Below are 5,695 nucleotides of genomic sequence, written 5' to 3'. Positions count from 1 at the left end.
TAGCAAGTTGTGTTTGTATACTCCGTTAAATGTCCTTCACCATGTTATTTTCCTTGATTCGGCGCTGAATGCTATTTTGTCCTTGCTTTATTTTCTCTTTTACATGTACGATGCTGTTGTTATTTACCAACTCAATTAATAAACTGCAGTTTATATTAATGAGCAAATACAGTCAACTTAACAAAATACTCATGCATATATTCACTTATAATTTCACATGCATTAACATGTCACGTGCTATAACTTTCTCAACTGCGTAGACCGTCTGCCGATGAATTTGATTAATAAACTGACAGTGTGCATTTAATGGCTGCAATTATGCAGTAAGAATTGCCCGTTTAAGAATTTTATAGTTGACATTTGCATTTTTGTTGTAAACAGGGCACACGAGAGCAAGTAGTGGATTGTCTTAAGCGTTAAAGAAGTGCAAGTATATAAGTAAATATATTTATGTATGTACAATATATATTTATTTAGAGTTTACATATTAAATTGCAGTCTCTTTGTCGTTCGGCCTCAGCAATTTCATTTAACGAATTCGACCTGTCATCGAGGCCACGCAAAGCCAAGTGATGAGTTGCACAAATTGTTGCAGTCATGTTGTGAAATTTGCATGTATATACAAGTATGTATGTAGTGGGCATGACAAATAAAACAAGGTTACGGATATTTTATTTATAAACTACAAAGAGACAAAACTAAAGTAAAAAAAACTATGAAAAAAGTGAAAAGAAGGACCAAAGGTTCTGTTTGCTTTAGTTTTCTCTTTATTCGTGTGAAATTTAACTGCCTGCGATGGTGAAAAATTGTCCAGTTACCATTGGTTTAACCTTTTTCAATTCTAAAATAAATCAATATTTTTTAGATTTTTGTTTTTTAAACAACGAAACCAACTTAAGCGTGTTTTCGGAATATTTCGGAGTACTTAAATACATCAATTTATTCTTAAAATACGCTGTCTATAATTCCTTATCAAAGCTTATTCTATTGAAAATTTCTATACGGGTAAAGGAAGTACAAAGTATTTTCGGACTGTTTCGGAGTCTTTTAATGCAGTAAATTTCTTTCAGGTTACAGTTTCGATAATATCATAGAATAAAGCGTTATTAACGTTACTTGAATGAACTTATAATTGGTAGAAGAAAAATACATTGTTTTCGGAGATTTTCGGAGTTAACTTTTCATAAATTCCAGTATTGTTACATTGTTATGATGATTTCAATGCTAATTCTCCTGAAATTTTCTAATCGAATAAATAAATGACAGCAAAACGGGGTTTCGGACTTTTTCGGAGTGCTTTAGTACAAGTGTATTTTTAGCTACACATAGAAAATAGTGATTGTTGACGACAATAATTCAAGACATGAACTTGAACGATTTTCGGCAGTTTTGCCTGTCAGGACAAAAAGATAGTTTTACAGACAATTGCGAATGTCTCTGCATTATTTATAAGTCATTTCATAGCAATATAGTAAGTGGAAATAATATATTTACCATTTAAGCTCTAAATGTGAGTACCAATTAGATCCAGAAACTGCTAACAAATGCTTGATAAATAAGGTTTTGAAGTATTTTCAAATCTAGATGTACTTTTATATTGAACAGTTGCTATAGGATTGTAAGTTGATCCCAAACTTTCTGCTCCAATTTAATTTCCTAATGTTTACGAAAAAAACAGTACACACTTGCTTTGCTCTCAGACCATTCCTAAAACTTGTTTATCGATAAAAATTTATTTCCTTTACTACATTTCAATACAGCTTCGCAAATCTAAGATATACCAACCGACCCCAACCGATGATGGTGCTCCTTACCACGGAAACATATAAATCGTTAGAGTAACAGACAGATGATAGAATTAAAAGCGAAAGCGAATAACTAGTAAAGATAACAAAAATCAATTACAACGTTAAATTTGCAAGAGTAAAATACAACGACTTAAAGAATTGTAAAGTAATAAAAAAAAGTATTATGTATCAAAGCGATTAAGGAGGTAACCCTCCGGTTCGGGCGTAACCCAAAAATAATGATTCGTTTATGAGAAGCTCTACAATTAAACAGACTTTGAATCCTAGCGCGCCGATATCCGAAACTATAAGTTTGAAAATATTTTTTTAATAAGATACAAAATGTTATCGATTGGACAGTTATTGGGACTTCTTGCTTAACAGCTGGCCTCAAATTGCACAACCGACAGTCTCTTCGCATTTCTGGTACTAACGTTTCTACTGTAAATAAGGGTCTGCCAGTTCTTCAAAGATATTTGGTATTTCTCTCTTTAGGCTGGGAACTAAAATAGTTAGTTTAGTAATAATACGTTTATGTGTTTTAAGTGCAGGAATTATGCAAGGCACATGCTATGTCACCATAAAAATTGTGACCCTTTGAGGCAGATCGTTAGGAACTCAGGCGAAAGCTTTTTCTAAATGGTTTAGATGTAATACAGCCCTCAAATGTAGAAGCTAATAGGTTGACTCTCGAGCACAAGGCATTCAACTTTCGATGCGGTCATTTAAACAAGAATTTTTCAAACTTCGAATTTGGGGTTAGCCATTGATTCTCAGGTCTGCGCTGCTTCACTTGACTTACTCTGGATATCTGAACAGATTTAAAAGAACATGCAGTCGACCTCACCTCAAAAATCTTCATTTCAAACAACAAAACAATAATACTCTTGAAACACATGGGTATAAAAAACTTCACTACGAACTCTTCAACGGAAATGAGCTAAAACTTAAGTTTTCTCAAGCATAACAGTTGGCTTACAAAAGTAGAAACTTTATGGCAGCTAGCATACTTTCAATAGAGGCAACGGTTTCAGAAGACATTGCAGACGCTACACTGAACCTGCTTACTTCTGACACTTAAGCGCTGTTGCTGCTGCAAAAGTCTGCCCTACGCTTGTATAAGTAGTTTACGGCATCAAATCAACACTCTTCCGGACAATAATCGTTGACCAAAGGACAGTAATGGAAGTAGAGAAATAAGTAAGGGCGTCCGACAGGGCAAATAGCTCAGCCCGATGGCTGTGCATTTCAAGCACATTGCAACCAATGTTATCATATATTTTCCAAGCGCTCAAAGAAATATCTACCGCTCAACATAGTATGAAGAAAGGCTAGTGCGGCATATTGCAGTGCGCTTGCAATCCCGAGATGCTGTCTTGGTCGGCTAGCGTGGCTTCGGCTTGGTTCTGCTTTAGCGGCTCAACATTTGCAGCCACAAGATAAGCGCTTACATTCAAGCATCATATATTTGCTTGCATCTGTGTGTCCTTATGATTGCGTCCTTGTCTCGGAAAGCGCAGCAGGAGTCATAAACTTTGCCATAAACTTCTTGAAATTCAATTCCGCGTTAGCTAAGCTGAAGTGCGTTGAATGCCGACTGTTGGTAGCTGCTGCTGATTGTTGGTGAGTCCAAACTTGTTGTTCTTGTTCGGCTTTTTGTTGGCCGGTCCATTTACTATTTCCCTGTTGTTGGTCCCGTACCCGGAGTTGAGCAAAATTCATGTAAATTACATTTATGACATTTTATATTTCAACAACACTTTATTTTATTTTATTTACATATACTTACATGCGGGTGTGTGTGTAAGTGAGCGCAGCGAGTATAAGCTAATCAATGATTAATGTTTGTAAAACAAGCAACGCATTACATAAATCAGTTTCATCAATGAAAATAAATCACTTAAAGTACTTTTAACCATTTTTCATGCGAACATTGCTAAACATATGTATACGAATTGAGTGAAATTACTCTTGTTAGCTGTATATTAGTAATTGTTTACGAGGGTGCGCTTCGTCGTTTTTCAGACAGTTTAATGCTCGAAAACCGAAGAACTTTTCAACGATGAGCACAGTAGTTTTTTATGGATTATTTATGAAGGCCGACGGCCTTTAAACAAAATTACAAATAAAGTTCTGAAAAACTCTTTAACTATGGACAAAAATTCTCTCGAATTCTCTAACCGCAGGTCTACCAGATTAGGTATGAGCCATCCTAAAGGACTATATATACCTTTCAATGGTTTCTGATTTCATCTAGAGAATCGTTTCGCATAAAATATGATATTGTCTGCCAGAAGAATCCCAAAAAATTTGCTATACAACTTGGCACTGTAATGGATAAAAATATCAGATTTCTGATTTAAAATCCCATTAAATGTACCAAAAACTAACAGAATGATCCACTCCGAATTATAACTCCTTCCCCAACACCTTTTCTGGTTTTCTAGCATCGATAAACCTAACCTCAATTTCTATTTTCCGAAAATTCCAATCTGCTTTTCCCACAACCGTCAATTCTACAAAATCCGAACGGATACAGATTTATTTTCGACCAACAATTGTCTCCTAATCAACATTTTTGCCATACAAACTTAAACCAAATTAGTTCAGTTGTCTTCAGTGACACAGCAAATGCTATATATTCCAAAAACAGCGATCAGCTGTCTGCTATCGGACAGCTCAGACTCAGCTGGGTATAAGAAGCCAAATGCTATTTCCAATACATTTACAATAATTCGGCAAAGATTGCGTATTGTCTCCTATGAAAACTATGGAGTTACGGGTAATCTATTTTCTAACCAAGTTAGTCCGATAAGTACTACTTAGCCTCACTGAATTGAACCGGATTCGTAGTTTTTGACCACATGTGGAAGGTCCGTAGATTTCACAATATTGGTAGATCGCCAATTGAAGGTAATAGTATTCCGCATTTGAATATAAAAATCAGCGTTTAGGGCTGTACAATGTGGTTAGGAAAACTGATAAAGGGAAGATGGAGGGAAATAGAGAAAGATATATATTCTACATAAATCCATGAGAGGTTGAAACATTTTCTAGCATCAAATTCTCTTTATTCCGTAATTCTTTATTCTCCGTAAATTTCTCCATCACTTATTTCCAATTAAATCTCAAAAGCTTTTTCACACACAACTTTACGCAACAGTTATTTAATTTTGTTTAATTTTTCCGAGCTAAAAAATTAATATTCCATTTATGTATGTTCGACACTTTCAACTTTTAGTTTACACTTGTATACACAAATATTTTGAAACCGCAAACATATGTATGCCCGCATATAAAGTATATCCATGTAAAACTAACAAACAGTCAACGCTGTCCAACTTTAAACGTCAGCTCTGTCAGCCAACAGACAAGTTAAAGTGTCGGTCTACTCAACCGTTATATGCGTGTTTGTATGTGTCTCTGCGAACTAGTGAGTTGGTAAATTTCTGAATTTCCGTTTTGAAATTAATTTCTGAAATTCCATTCGTTGCTCGTTTCCGCTTTAAATTACGAGCAAAGCTATGACAAAACGGGTGACAGCACAACTCAACGATATGTAATCGCAGTGGAGCAATTAAAAATTTTATTTTTACACACACATTTTTTATTACTTTTTTTGAGTGAGTTTTATCAGTTTTTCATAATGCGTTACGTAGCGTTGCCAGCAATTAAGGAATATAAAAAATTGTGTTATACAAGCCAGAAAAGGAAATATATACGAGGGCAGTGCGATAAGTACTTTGCCGACAAAAGAAAAACATAATAGTCTATTTTTAGCTTGATTGAATTAACCCAACGGAGCTCCAACTTCGCCAGCTGGAACCATTCTGCTATTCAGCCACGAATTGGCCAAATGATTCGGCATAATAGAAATCCCTGATCGTTTTAGCCTTTTCTAAATACTC

The sequence above is a fragment of the Bactrocera oleae genome, chromosome 6 (genome assembly GCF_042242935.1).
Source record: "Bactrocera oleae isolate idBacOlea1 chromosome 6, idBacOlea1, whole genome shotgun sequence".
In the NCBI taxonomy this organism is placed as follows: Eukaryota; Metazoa; Arthropoda; class Insecta; order Diptera; family Tephritidae; genus Bactrocera; species Bactrocera oleae.
Note: the sequence above shows the minus strand (reverse complement) of the source record.